This window comes from Taudactylus pleione, unplaced genomic scaffold, assembly GCF_031769625.1.
Source record: "Taudactylus pleione unplaced genomic scaffold, aTauple2 ptg000349l, whole genome shotgun sequence".
Taxonomy (NCBI): domain Eukaryota; kingdom Metazoa; phylum Chordata; class Amphibia; order Anura; family Myobatrachidae; genus Taudactylus; species Taudactylus pleione.
The window spans coordinates 1,492,753-1,507,496 of NW_028284750.1; the positions used below are offsets into that span (position 1 = coordinate 1,492,753).

At 45.2% G+C, this 14,744-nt stretch overlaps 1 protein-coding gene across 1 annotated transcript in view; it reads left to right on the forward strand.

Annotated features, from left to right (window-relative positions):
• The first annotated feature begins 846 nt into the window (after nt 1-846).
• The window catches only part of FGF1 (fibroblast growth factor 1), a 181,202-nt gene continuing 167,304 nt past the window's right edge, over nt 847-14,744 (forward strand). The window contains exon 1 of the mRNA XM_088444102.1: nt 847-929. The gene's annotated coding sequence lies outside the window, so the exon portion shown is untranslated. The remainder of the gene's footprint in view (nt 930-14,744) is intronic.

The following is a 14,744-nucleotide window of genomic DNA, read 5'->3' on the forward strand; positions in this document are numbered from 1 at the left end:
ATATCTGGATACAAACTAAAGGAGCTCATTCAGACCCTCTCGCCAGATGCGTTCGCTCGCTCCCAGCATGTGCAAATCCAGTGCACGCCCAGCAAGGCAGGCGGTAGAAAAATCTAACCACAAGCACTGCGAGCAGTTCAGACGCCTGTTGATGTACTCGATTAATCTAATAAATAGCGGAGATGACATAGGATGCGAGCGGCCAGGGGGCGTCTTTAAAAAATAGCGAGCGCATGTTTCGTTCGCTCGCTCAGACATAGAGGCGTCAACAGACCGCAAAGAGCGAGCGCTCAATTTAAATAGCCAGCCCCTTTTTCTGAACGAGCGAGCGCAAATAGCGTCCGGCTCTGAATCAGGCCCTTAGTGTGTACAGTGTGGAAGCGGCTTTTAGTATATATTGTATGAATCCGGCTTTATGTGTACATTTAGTGTGGATCCGGCTTTATGTGTACATTTAATATGAATCCGGCTTTTACACTCTTCTGTTCAAATATTCCAAACACGTCGACGCAGGTATTTCACTGACTTGTAGCTAATTATTTTTATACGCTTACCACACCCACCTGGACCTCCCTCTACCAGAGAGGGACCTGCAAATGTAGGCAAGTATGATCCAAGTATGACTGAAGTCATTGTATTACAACAGTTTTCTCTTAACCTGGCTGGTCTATTCCACTTTTATTGTGTAACGCTTAACATACATTACTTTATGTGCATGCCTAGCCTGTGGCTCACTTCACACAGCAGTAATGCACAATCTGTAAAGGCGAGAGCTTTTTCCAGAGAAATGGCAGCATGACAACACAGGATAGACCTGCTGATAGCACTGCCCCACCCCTCCTGTCTCTGTCTGCTTTGCCAGAACATATCATCCCACCCGGAATCTACATATTTACAGTTTTAAGAGCCTTTAAGCTGTTCTGCTACAGGTAGGTGATCAGCACTTGAATGGCTAATTATAAATACGACTGTACACTTAAGGAAATTGCCTGTTATGGGTGTGGTAGATTTATAATGCAGGCTGCATCTTACATTTTGTTTGTGTATTTTTTAAATAATAGCACATTGCTAACCTATGTTAGTGGGTGCTGGGGGATAGTATAGTACGTAATATTTAAAAGGACAAGGTTGCATATCAGAACTATTTCCTATCTGTGGTGGCTTTGATTGATCAGTGGTATAAGCTAAATGCACATTCACATGAAAACCTGCTTAGGCTGCTTCACTATTGGCTGAAGGGGAGATGTAATAAAGCTTGGAGAGAGATAAAATTGGAGACAAATAGTACCAACCAATCAGCTCCTAACTGTCACGTTACAGGCTGTGTTTGAAAAATGACTGTTAGGAGCTGATTGGTTGGTGCTCTTTATCTCCAATTTTATCTTTATCCAAGCTTTATTAATCTCCCCATTAATCACAGATGTGTGATGTTACTAGGCAATATGCACTAAAATATTATTGTTGACCATATAGGGCAAAGATTGTGGGTTGTTATGAGGAGGAGCTGAAATTAGAGCAGTGAAAAGAGTGGAGGAGTGGATCAGTGGAGACGTTGCCCATAGCAAACTAATCCGCTTTTAAGTAGCGTTTATCAAGTATAGTCTATAAAATAATATGTAGGAGCTGATTAGTTGCTATGGGCAACTTCTCCACTGGTCCTCTTCACCATGCTTTTCACTGCTTGATACAAAAACCCAATGTTTCGTAAGGATGCGAGGGCCTGATTCAGAGATAGACGCTATTGCACAGCCACTGCGACTTTCACAGCGACTGTGCAATAATATGATAATGCCACAGGAGTCGTCTTGTGTAAAGACTCAGCATCGGATCATCTGTGTGAACATCGGCCAACTGAGTAGCGCTCAGGTTACTCAGGATGGGCGGTGTTTTCATGCGGCCAGGGCAGGGGAGCTGTGCCAGAAGACGTAGACACTGGCCTCAGCACTCCTTGAAAATGGGTCTGACACACCTCGTTTTCCAGAATGCTGGCCGTCCCTACAAATCCACACCCCAAACGGCAGCAGCATGTCAATCATGCTGCGACTTATGGGGCACTGCGAGCAATCACAGAACGAGATCCGTACATGCGCAGTTCTGCATCTGTGCATGTACAGATCTCACACCATCGGGTTTGCATACATCTCTGAATCAGGCCCTGGATATCACTTATCACTTTCCAAGGCAGCTGGGTGTTACTCAACTGGCTCAGCAATACTGGCCCAGAGCTGAAAGAGTTAATTTACTGATTTGCAGGGCAGGTCTCTGCACCACCCAAACCAGTGGTGTAAGTTCATCCCAGATGCCCGGAGGCAAGATAGAATTTGTTGCCCCCCTGTCACAGCCGCTGAACTGTAAAGTAGAAATTTGCATGCAGACAGTCTATAGATATACGAAGGTGGCAGCTGATGGTCTGACATAGAGCTCTCCACTAGTGTATGGTGGCTTCTCAGGTGCAGGGAAGAGGTACCATGTATTGGGCGGCCGTGACGGTATAATTATAATAATAATTACATAATTATAGCCCTAAGTGGGGTGAATATATTGTGGACAATGGAGGAGGTGCCCCCTTCAGAGCTGGAGCCCAGCGGCAAGCACCTCCATTGTCTCTCATAGTTCTTCCCCTGACCCAAACACAGTCCTAAAAGTGACTAAATAGGTAACAATAAATATAATAACATTAATGAAATATTTTTCAATTCTAATAAAAAATTAAAATAAAAAATGTTTTACTCCAAGTAGTGCCACAATATTTGTGAAATAGAGTTTTCTGTGCAAACACAAAAGTTGTCAGTGGCATTATTGTCACCTATTGTCATCATCACCCATTTGATGTGGTAGGGAAGATCAGTCATCAACATCAAGCAATATAGTTCTTTGTCTTTTTATTAATAGTCCCATTTGTTCTTTCCTGGCTGTTTCTCTATGCCGAGTTATGGTAATTGAAAAAACAGAAAACACACTACAGATTCCTTTCATACTGACCATCAAAATTAATTTAAAGACGGCAACATTCCTTAAATGTGTACATGTTATTGCAATAGAATTGTAATCATTGCTAGGTATACATTATGGCATCTGCCTGCTTCATTTTCAGATCCTTTCAGGCACCTTACATTGGGGAGTGTGCATACTTAAATAATGTTTGAGATGATGCTTGTTTTCAGGGTTTCACTTTAGAATTGATCGTGCACAAACTTTTACACATGGTAATAGCATAAAATAAAGCATAAGTGCCTATTTGTACACTTATCAATAAATGCAATATAATTTAATTGATAAATTGCTGAATGAATAAAAAAATGCAACTTTGATAGGAATTATACAGTATCTGAGGCTCTAATACCTCTTTTCCACCTAAGTCCCGGGTCTGACCCAAGATTTGGAATACAGGGCCCGATTCAGACCTGTTCGCTAGGCTGTGATCGCTCGCAGCCAGACGATTGTTGCAAACTGCGCATGCGTATAAGTCGCAGTGCGCGAACCGGGAGATGATCACTCTCTGCATATTGCCAGAGCGCTAGTTTGAGTGACAGAACGGGGCGTCTGTGGGTGGTGACTGGGGCTGGTCTGTGTAAACGGGGTGTGCTTGCACTAGCACAGGCGTGGCTGGGTGTCTTTACACCAACTTAAGGGTGTGAATAATTAACACGTAGTGTCAGCAAACGCGTCATACGAGAGAAATATAGGCAGCGGTGATCGCAGAAAAGAAAAGAAGTGCACGAACATATTAAGCACCTTTAAACTCAGTGAATTTAAAAAAAAAAAAGTTTACATTTTCTTTAGAAGACATTTTTTCTTAAGTTTTGTTCTGTTCTTATAGGCCCTGCAGCCATTACGCTGGAGACTATTTAGGAAACATAGTTGCGTGTCATGGAGGTCCAATTGATAACACTAGCAACTACTGGCACTAGGGTGGTTTGGAACAGCTTTTGTGGATTTTTATTTTTTATTTTCAAAATGTAACCACATCCATGACAACCAGCACAGGTTTGCCCCCCTTATTACAGCAGAGGTCCTGTTGCTGCACAGCCCATCTTTCCCCAACAGCATTTTCCTCCTCCCATTCCCTTCCTTTACATCAGTGGTCTCCCACCTGTAGGTTGCGGTCTTTATTTTGGTAGCTCACCTAGCTGCAGTACTGCAGAGTCTACTAGGAAGAAGTGCCCTCTGACGCTCACTCCCCCATGGTATCTACGCCAAGGGTGGAACCACAGGCATGCACTACAGGTGACTGCCGTAGCCTCTACAGCAATCATCCGACGTGGTTCCACCCACGTTGTCTCTCGCCCAGCCCTGCCGGAAAATCACACAGCAGCCCTGCCTATATCTATAGCTCCTCTACTGCACGGTAACCACTGCTTTAGACTCTTTTCCTTCATAGGCCCCCTACCATTGTCCACTTTCTCCTGCATCCATTTTGCAAGTAGTGTGGTGACTGACAATGAGAATACAAATGTCGGAGAAGTAGGAAGACTACCAACATTTTTTCACTCCTTACCTGGTACCTGCAGTAATACTGCATCATTTATATACCCCTTACCCCTGTTCCATGATGGACTGTCAGTGGTTTCTTCACCTTCATTGAAAATATGAAAGAAATGTGGGTACCCCAAGTTACTGTTGCATGACTCCATTCTTGCTTATTGCGTATGGGTCAACTTAAGAGATGACTCCTTCACAATTGAGAAACTTGCAAAAAAAAAAAACCAGAAGCCTGTCACCCCAGAGGCAGCCGGACTGAGGTAGAAGGAAGTTAATTACATGAAGTGTTCTGCACTGACAGAAATGCCTAAAGAATGTATTTGATGAGGCAATATTGGCTGCTTTGGAGCCTACTATGTTCAAGAACATCTGTCAGTGGTTTCCTTTTCTCCAAAGCTGGTGTCAGATCAAAAGAAAAAAGGTTTAAATCAAACTAAAGATAAATGTTGAAACGCTGAAGGAAGAGCTTGGTGACTGCCATGGCACCAGATTGGCTAGAAAGAGCAGGTGATTAGTAGACAGTCCTCTCACTTTTTCCCCCACCAAAAGCTATCACACCAAATCTGAGTGGCCCAGGATCAGGTTGCTGTGGGCTGATATGCGGGTCACCATAAAAACATGATACCCATCCATAACTGGCATAACTAATACTAGCTCCCATTAAATGGAGAAATCTATATGCAATTACCAATACATTACATCACAAAAAATAAAATACCATTCATAATCACAGAGAGTAAACATAATAAATACAGGATGATTACCCATAGATTACCTCCTGTCACTCATACATCAGAGTACTGAGGGTTTAATACAGACCTTGTGAAAATTATACTACAGCCAATAGCAATATGCAATAATGTGTCCTTGCATTGTAAATAAATGACACATTAAATAATTGTGCAATAATTGTAATTTTCTAAAGAAACAGGTTTTACATTGACCTGCGATCTACAATACCAACATCAAATAGGGCCTAATTCAGAGTAGCCAGTAATTCTGTCTGCGTACGTATCTCATGATTTTTTTTCAGCAGATTGCGAATGTGTCTGGGCTTACATACGCCACTTAGAGCAAGTACAGGCATACAGTGTATCTCTCATATGTCCACATGCAACTCAGTGTCACTGGGTGGCAAGAAGTGGATAGGTTTGCCATTGGCGTGTTGATACATTCAGAGGTGAGCGTATGCAGAGATCTGTCCAACTTCAGTTGGGTCTTTCGCACCAAGGATAGGGCTGGTACAAATGTATGATGACTACTGTCACCAGCAGGTGGGTGGTGTCGGTGCGGCTGACTTTGAATTCAGATGATAATACGCATTTATTTCAGTACGCGGACAGTGGGTATCTGTGAATGAGGCCCTTTCTAACTAATGTGCAATGCTAAAAAAAGGACTGTTAAGGCATACCCACCAGTGTTAAAAATCTATGTAAACCCATGCATTTTCCAGTCACTGATGTAACCTTACTCGTCTTTGCTGCAGTAATCCCAGACAGCCCCTCTTGGCGCTCCTGGTCCCGTGAGCAGAGGCTGGTTGGCAACATTCAGGCTGGGGGGCTTACACAAGCATGTGGCCCCGGCTTATCTATGGGGGGGGACTAATATGTGTGTGTGTCCCGCTTGGACCTTACCTGCTCTGCCGACCTTGGCCAGGGGCGTCGAGAGGGGAGGCAGGTACTAATTACCCAGGCCCGGGTTTGTTGGAGGGGCCCGGCACCGCTCCCCCTCCCTCTTACGTCGCAGCAGCCCAGCACACACTGCTGTGTGCTGGGCTGCACTGGGAGACTGCTCGTGGCTGCTAAAGCAGCAGCCGGAGCAGTCTCCTGTGCCTATGGGGGGAGCAATCACTCTGATCGCACCCCTATTGGCTGTGCGCTGGGCTAAGGGGCACACAGCGCCAACCTCTTCAGTGCGCGCAAAAATTGTTTATATTTTTTCTCTAAGGGAGCGTGGCCACGCCTCCCACAGTTAGGCCACGCCCCCTGTCACCTGGGCCCGGTGTGGCTGTCGGCGGCCCTGACCTTGGCAGGCTCAGAGGGTTATCCTCTACGCTGGACCTTCTCCGCAGGGGTTAGCACCACTCCTCAGCTCGTCATGTGCTCCATCCTCTCTTGCCTCTCTGCGCTGGCTTGACTCTGCCGGCTACTTGATTCTCGACAGACTTAACCTAAGCAGCATCTGGGCTGGTATCAGCTACTTTGTATTTGCATATATTTATTATTTTATTTATTTATTTTACTCACACACATACACATATGCTCCCCATTCCACACTGTGCTTCCATATCCCATTGTGCTCCCCCATCTAACACTATACTCTCTCATACCTCATCCCACAATGTGCTCTCCCATCCCCCATCCCACACCTTGCTCTTCCATCCTACACTGTGCTCTCCCATCCCCCATCCTACACTGTGCTCTCCCATCCCCCATCCTACACTGTGCTCTCACATCCCATCCCACACTGTGCTCCCCCATCTCCCATCCCACACTGTGCTCTCACATCCCCCATCCTACACTGTGCTCTCACATCCCATCCCACACTGTACTCCCCCATCTCTCATCCCACACTGTGCTCTCACATCCCCATCCCACACTGTGCTCCCCCATCTCCCATCCCGCCCTGTGCTCTCTCATCCCCCACTCTTCTCCCCAACCCTATCCCACATTTTGTGTTCCCCCTCTCCACCAGGCTGAACCTACAAGGCCAACTAGAAAAAAAATGCCTTTAGCAGTCTCCAGTGTTCTTCACAGACTCAGAGAGAGTCCTGCTTGCTGGCAGCTTGCTCCTCTGAGTCTGCTGCAGTGCTGTGTTGCTGGAGGTTGCTGCATGTGTCACACTCACTATTCCACAAGCAGCTGCAATACTGCTGACTGCTGATGGGCGGTGGGGGCGGAGCTGCCTGATGACTACTTGGATCTTTCAGCCAGTGATCCGAGGAGACTGTTCAACTTACGTGAGACTCCTCGGATCACTGGTTGAGCAATCCGAGGAGTCATCAGGCAACAGCCCTGCCCCCACCCCAGTGCTGAGCTTCTCCAAGCCGGGGCGGCCAGTGACAGTGGCACAGACAGAGACCCTCCAACATGAGTCGTTCCATTAAGTACAAAATGCTCTGCTCCTGGACTTCCCTCATAATTGATGATTGCAGCCACCTGTGTGGAAACACCCTTCTCATCAATTGACTAGTTCAACACAGGTGGCTGCAATCATAAATTAGGTGAGAAGTCAAGGAGCAGAGCATTTTGTACCTGATGAAAGGGGTCAATTTGGAGGGTAGGCAGACAGTAAAAGAGGGACGGCCCTGCAGCTACATGTGTATGCAGCGTGCGGCAGCAGGTAAGATGGCACCGAGACCCCCCAGCCCAGTCCGCCGCTGCCTGTGAGGTCTGCTAGCACTGGGCGTCTTTTTTGCTTCTTTTTGCCTAATTTGTCTAATTGCAATGCGACTAGCACCAGCAAATTGTGCTGATTAATTTGATATGTGACACTTGTATCTATGTGCGACTGAGTCTCTGAATCAGCATACGAAGTGCTATGATGCAATGGCCGCAGCTTCTTTCCACACCAAGTTCCATTTTCATTCTCCGTTGCACACAGATATACAAGTATTACATTAATCAGCACTGTTTTTTGGTACTGCATTGCGACTTAGATTCATTTTTGGCAAAGAAATACACCCGACGCTAGCAGAGTTGCACGAGACCTGGTGGCTCACTCACTCCAGTCATATCACACTGCATGGCATATTGAGACTAGATGAGAAAGGACACATCTGTATAAGAAAAACTTTGTATGTTTTTCTGTTGAGAAAAACCATGCAATGTACAGACCAGTTTCAGCTCTTCAGTGGCGTACACAGGGTTTCTGAGTACCTAAAAACCCCACCTGACTGATCACAATAGGAGCCCCACCCTCTCACGGTATAATGCCGTGATTTGTGGTTGTCATTTTGGCTTTAACCAAACATACTCCAGCAAATTGCAGAATTATGCAGCAAAGAGGTAGAACCTGCACTTCTAACGGGTTGAGTATGAAATACCGGCAGTCGGGATGCCTGCTGCCAAAATGCAGACAGCGGCATCCCGGTGCTTGGTATCTCGACAGAGGTCAGTTAAATATTCTAACCTTCTCCCCCTAACCCTCCCCACCCCGAACCCTGCCCCTCCCCATTAGTGCCTAAACCTAACTCTCCCCCCTTGGTGCATAAATCTAACCGTACCCCTTAGTGCCTAACCCCCCCAGTGGTGCAAACCGCCCCCCCCATGGTGCCTAAACCTAACCCTCCCTCCCCACACGGCTAGCAGCTAAGATGCCCCAGTGTACCTTTGTTCGGGATGACGGCTGACGAGATTCTGGTGTCGGGATGTAGACTGGCGTCGGGATTTCGCCGCCTATCTTTAGTGCCGGGTACGGCTTTCAACGGCCAGCATACTAGCTACATCCCCTTCTAACATACAGTGGGGCAAATGCAGAGTTGAACAGAAGTAAGTATTGTGGAAGGATCCTGTGTATTATGTTGACAGAACTGTGGTCTATGCAGAGACCAGTCTGTTTTAAAAGAATTGCACGGAGCTGCATGCAAGCGCAAGTGCTCAGAAATAAATAGGGATCTTCACACGTATACATCTATGCGGCTGCACTGCCCCGTCCATCTGTTTAGGAGAGTAGACGTTATCACTATCACAGTGGTATTTGCACCAACCTCATATATTTGATACAAAAGATCATTCCAAAATCAGATGGATCTCTGTATACGTACAACTCTGCCTGAGTTGTAGTTTCTCCTTTGATACGTGCACAGAACACATGGCCTATGTGTGAAGGCCCAGTTGTCGCCCAATTACACCCATTAAGATGCAAAAGGAGATACAACTCAGATGCCTTTAGTTGCTCTTTGCTGTGTATGCTTGGTCCTGATGCATGTGAAACACAAAACATTCCAAACGCAGACTGGGCTTGCGTGCAACTCTGAATCAGGCCCAATAAAAGAATTCGTAATGAAAACAATTACAATGACACTGGTGAATTATTAAGACGCTTCACAGTAAAGCTGGTAGGCATACGTTATATGTCTCACATTTTTCATGTAGTCATTCACATGTGATGGACTTCTGGACACTTGGGAGACCTTAAAAATGTGAAATTAGTAATAAAAAGAGGCATCTGAAAAAAAGGTTCTGAACACTGCAAAAAACTGGTCTCTCTCTGAAAGGTTGGACAGGACCTCGACACCCTCCAAAATTGGATTGGACTGTACAACCTCTGGACTGGACCTACACTCCATCTGGACCTCCAGCCTAGAACCTGGCACCTCTTACCTGATCTTACTATCTGGCAAAATCCGACTTCTTGTTGCAAATGGCAGTTTCCTCTGTAGTTTTGGCAGCCCTGGCAAACTGGTAGTTCTTGTTAGATTGTCAGCACTTTCAGCTTTCTAAGTTAGACTGGCAGTTCTAAGTGGTTTGCATCCCTTATCATTGCTTTTGCTCCTTGGCAGGATACCAATCAACAAGTGTCGGTATTATAAGCCTGTCGGGATGCTGGCATCAGGATTCTGACCACCGGGATCCCGAGCACCTGCATCCCGTACCCATCCAATCTGACTGTTTAGTCAGCAGCTCCTCCACTTCTGTATTTACACTCCCGGGACCCAACATCCATGGACAGGCGCTGTGGCCAGGGGTTCCATCCCTAATAATTCTCCTTTTAATGTAGTGTATGAGTAGTGTATGAGTGGAGCTATACTGGAGAGCTCATTTTACATTGTAGTGAGTTGTTGGGTCTCAGCAGACCTGCACAGAGGGCCTGATTCAGACCCGCTCGTAAGCGGCCGTTCGTTCGCTCTGAGCTATGTTCGCACAACTGCGCATGCGTATGGGTCGTAATGCGCATGCGCAAACCAGTCATTGCGGTCGGAAATCGTGCGCTCGTAAAACAGCGAGGGGCTGCTAATTTGAGTGACAGAATGTACCGTTTGTGGGTGGTAACAGGGGAAGGTGCTTGAAAACGGGGGAGTGGAGATCCGAACGCAGGCGTGCCTAACGGTCAAAAGGGCGTTTAATGGGAGTGCATAATTAGTAAAGGAGCGTCATCGACCATGTCACTTGGTTGTCTTTTAGCCTGAACTGCTCGCAGTGATAGCGGGAAGAAAATCCAACCACAAGCACTGCGAGCAGTTCTGATGCCTTTCGATGTTCCCGATTAATCTAATAAATACCGGAGATGATGTGTGATACGAACGGCAAAGGGGCGTCTTTACAAAATAGCGAGCGCATTTTTTGGACGCTCGCTCAGACATAGAGGCGTCAACACACCGCAAAGAGCGAGCGCTCAATTTAAATATCCGGCCCCTTTTTTAGAACGAGCGTCCGCAAATAGCGTCCGGCTCTGAATCAGGCCCAGAGTTCATTATAAATAAACTGACTATATTATGGGAGAAAAACTTGACAAACCATATCACATTGAATACTATCCCTAAAATAATGCAAACAAAGCAAGAAATAGACTCACAGCATTATAGTTTTTAAATTTACATAATAAGATATACATACATAAAATATCCTGTTTCTGGTTTTGTTTGTTTTGTAGTGCGACTTAATGTCCGGGGCAGTATGACATCATTTGGGTGCTGTAGAACTGGATTATGGCCTGACACAGGGACAGGGACTAGGTAAAGTGGATGCAATCACAAATGCATCATTTATCAAAATGCCTGCACCAAGATCATCTAATACCTATGTCTATTATATTCATGAAACAGAGATGTCGTAGCAGGGGATGCAGTTTTATGTTAATTGGATTCCTTTTTAATAAGACAATAATAAATATTTAATTAATTAAAGAAAATACATTTATTTCATTCACTTTTAATAAGACTTCTAATCTATTATAGATAGTTCCATGCATTCAATTGTTAGCTGATTTCAAATAAGAAGAGGGAGAATGTACAGTACTGTAGGTCTCATTTACCTATTTGCACACAATACAAGAGGATTATTTTATGTAAGATCACAATACTTGCTACTAAGTAATGCATTCTTATGCCACGTATCCACTTGCAGATATAAATGAGCGATTGTTTTGCAACAAAAGAAAAAGTGATGAAGGTAGCGCTAGTGTCTCAGAGTCGAATGAGATGCTGCCTGTGAGGAAAAAATTATTAGGGGCTCGCCTTCCCTAAATAGATAGATAGAAAACAAAACCTCTGGCGCTTCTCATATCAACTATATAGTATGTAATACACAAAATCACAAAATAAATGAAATAAAAAGGAATTTAGGGCCTGATTCAGACCCACTCGCGAGCGGCTGTCCGCTCGCAAGTGGGTCGATGTTATGGACTGAGCATGCGCATGACGGAGGGAGCTCCGTCGTGCGCATGCGCCAGACGCGACGAGCGAAGGAAAGTCCTTCGCTCGTTGTGTCCGATCAAAGGGGGCGTGCTGTCAATGTTGATTGACAGCACGCCCCCTTTGGTGGGCGTGCCGAGGGCGTGCCTCCCTGATGGGGGCGTTCCCACGGGAACGCCTCCCGTCAAAAGCCGGCCCACTGACATCACTAGTGATGTCAGTGGGAGTGATTTTGGCTCTGATAGAGCCAAAATCACTCCGGAGCTTGCGGTTGAAAACCTCAACCGCAGGCTCCGGCTCGCAATTTCGATGGTCGCGATGGTCACGACCATCGCGGCCATCACAATGCACGCTCGTATAGCCTGTGGGTGGTGACCCACAGCTATACGAGCGTCCAGGAGGACGCTCCATTTTCATGGAGCCCGGCCCTCATTCAGAGCGTGCGCTCTGCTCAGAGCGTACGGCTCTGAATGAGGGCCTTAATGTGTAAAACAATGGTAATCCATATATAGCATAAAACTGGTAAATACCGGTACAAACAAACAACATATAACATGAGACAGTGCAATTCTAAATAAATTGAGTTTAGCAAATACGCCTCTGAGCGTTTTACTCTGTCTTTACTTAATCAAATGTATCTGAGATGCATATACAAGTGATGGAATATAGTAGTCGTCTTCAAATTAATGGACTCATCCCGGGTGTAGTCCGCTTTCAATAATACTGAATCGTCAGTGAAAAAAAGGAACAATCTCACCGTTCTGGACTGAATCCGGTGATGGTTCTGTTGATGGAGGTAGTTTGCCGGCAAACTTCGAGGACCAATGACGCACTGCAAGCGTTTCTTCTCCCCCTCTCACAATCATCTACGCATTTCACCTATGTAAATAGGCTTCCTCAGGATGGTGAGTGTATGGTGCCTCCATCTCTTTTATACCTTTAGGTCCAATTCATAAATCACCTTCTATCCGGGCGTATCCCAAATCCAGTGCCTTCGCTTGCAAAGTCACTGTTCCCGTATAGGCAACCGCACTTTCATCAAAATACTATGGGGAATTAATAAATAGGGTAATAGATAAAATAAAGTAGAATAAATATTGGTTTAGTTATTAGATCTATATCCACTCTATTGGCTGCATATAAAAATATCTATATTTAGAAAATTTAAGTGGTGTTGACACACAAAGGACACAACATATAAAAATATATAAATATATCAAAATTTCTTAATAAATACATTAACTAGGAAACAAAAAAAATTAGAATACAAAAAAAGAAATAATGATTACTGTATCTATATGTAAACATTGAAAAAATAAAAATCAACTATTAATATATAGGTGGTCAAGTTCTGAGAGGATACGCAGCTTTACACTTACCTTTGTATTTCATTAATAAATATGTGTGTATTTTTATCACATTGGATATAAAGGACATATACACATGTAACAGATCTGGAAGTGTTTGTGGTCTTTGTTGAAGAAGGTGTAATTTTTGGTGGCTAAAATGTAAAACCACAATAACAAAAAGATCCCAATATAACTCTAGACACAGAAAATGTGTTTTCTTTTTGTTAAACTCAAAAATAAGGCTGTAGCAATATGAACATTTGTAACAAATATATATGTAAACATTTCCAAATCTTGGCAAGAAAAATGTATTTGAATGAAATGATGTATCATGGTAAGGGCAGGACAAATCTACACAAGCTAGGAGTGGGGTACTCGAACAATTTTAGCATGGGATTTTCCGCAACTTGGGATGAGATTATATTAGTCTGCATGGGTCTATCTGTAAATAACTGGATGTTAGTCCATAAAGTGCAGTAGCAATCATGGATAGGGTTCTAATAAAGGGAACCAGATTACCTATAAACAGGGTACTGAATCCTAACTCACTGGTCAGTCTAACGCTAAGGGGCCTATTTATCATTAAATATTTGTGGGGGTACCCAAAAATATTAAGGATCCCCCAGATGTACTATGGATGGACCGCTGCAGATATCTCTGATATCCGTCGCGGCCCGTCCATATTCGTCCGCAAATACAGTTCCCATAGGTTGCTATGGGGTGTGCTGTGCTGCTGGATAGCGTTATCATAAAGTAGCCTATGACAGAGGTTCCCAAACACGGTCCTCAAGGCACCCAACAGTTCAGGTTTTAGAGCTATCCATGATGGAGCATAGGTGGTTAAATCAAATTGACTGAGGTAATAATTAAGTCACCTCTGGCCAAGCATAGATATCCTTAAAACCTGGACTGTTAGAGTCCCTTGAGGACTGGGTTTGGGACCCTCTGACCCATGGGCTACTATATCGCAAATTCTTCTGGAGGGGGTTAGCCTTTGGTGAAGCATGCGCCGGCCGAATAGAGGCTAAGCAGAATATGAATTTTTTCATAGAACAGGAGTGTAGTGCACTGATAGGGGTGTTCTAGAATGCTTCCTTGGTTTGGTCGCAAGATGGTGTTTAGGATCCATTACTTACTAAAAATGTACTTAATATTTATTGCTGAAAAAAGACCCTCATCTTGCTCTCCCTGAATCCATCTCTCAGAGGGCCCACCTGGCCAGAGCACACTGCAGTGGGGCCGGACAATGAGTTGGGGTGGGCAGGATACTCTCAGGGGGCCACCTCCCAGCCAGAGCTGCTCCGCCCCAGCTCTGGTGGTTCTGTCCAGGGATGATTTTTCTCGTCTCCAGCCTATGCCGCCAGCCTGTCAGCAGCTGTTCTCCCAGCAGCAGCGCGGCTGCTGGGTTGGGAAGTCTGAAGTCTGTTAGAGAGGAGGCTCTGGAGTCTGCCCCCCTGCAGATAGGACCTGCACTGCACATGAAGGTGAGGGGGCACGAAGCAGGCACAGCCAGGGGGGCCGTGCTGTCAAGAGTGGGAGAAGTGGGGGCAAGCCATCTG